This window comes from Solanum pennellii, chromosome 4 (genome assembly GCF_001406875.1).
Source record: "Solanum pennellii chromosome 4, SPENNV200".
NCBI lineage: Eukaryota > Viridiplantae > Streptophyta > Magnoliopsida > Solanales > Solanaceae > Solanum > Solanum pennellii.
Window position 1 is genome coordinate 62211067 of NC_028640.1, and position 1234 is coordinate 62212300.

Genomic DNA, 1234 nt, shown 5'->3' on the forward strand with positions numbered 1-1234 from the left:
TGCATATAACTCCCTCCAAATACACAAATAACATTGTATTTATCTATAGTTGAAGCAATTATATTTACAGTACATTATAAAAATAAATCAATTGATGAAAATTCTAAAATCAGTATTTTAAAGAAATCAACTTCCTCCTTTTCATAGCTCATTAATTTCTGCTAGCACTCCTTACGGAGATAATAATTTTCATACATCATTCAATGATTGTTAAATGTTCGATGTAAATTGATATGAAAATTATTTAATTTCAACATGTATCAACTCTACATGTTTCTCTATTTCCCGTTTTCTTTAGTTCATGCAAAAGGAAAAATTTAAGGGAAAAGAAAGAAACTTAGAAGGAAGGTTAGATGCTCAACTAAAGAAACAAAACTTGAAGGAAATGAAAATCATTTGTTACCTTTATATAGTATTTCTTTTATGTTCTTTGAAATTCCTTTTCACATAATACTAATTAACCTACACTTAAATACTTAATGAACTATTCAAATTCTACTGATGTTGTATTAACAATGATTGGTTACTAATTTAAAAGTGTTAGAATTTGATGAGTCAAGTTAAGAAAATGAGAAGACAAATTATAGGAATTGTAAGAGTTTGGTAAAGTAATCATGATGTGTTAGTTTAAAGCAATTAATCATGTAAGACTCTAGGCATTAAAGTACCACTTTTCCACTTCCAAATCCCGTTCAATTTATGTAATTGAAAAATTAAATAATTGAATTTTATTTACTTAAGGTATGGAAAATTATATTTTTATTATAATTATTATAATTAATAATAATTCAATTGTTAGAGGTTAATACATATTAAATATTGTAATCATAGGTTGCATAAAAATTCGGCTAAGAATAAAATATATATTAGAGAAAACTTATTGAGAATTCTAATATTTGACTAATTAAATATTTTATAACATTTTAACTTATAGTAGGGGTAAAATGATAATCATATTTGGAAGTTAAAAGCTATTCACTTTTACTAATACTAATATAATAATAATAATAATAATAATAATAATAATAACAATAGTAATAATAATATATATAGGAATTAATCTAAGAAAAGTCAAAAGTTATTACTATTTAATTAAACTAATTATAAAATTTTAATTTATAGGAGGGTAAAACTGTAGTTCCACTTTTGACTTGAGTTCTTCCTACTTATAATAATACTAGCAGGAACACGTGTTCAGCCTCCTGTAGAAGATGAAGAAAACAGAATGGTTAAG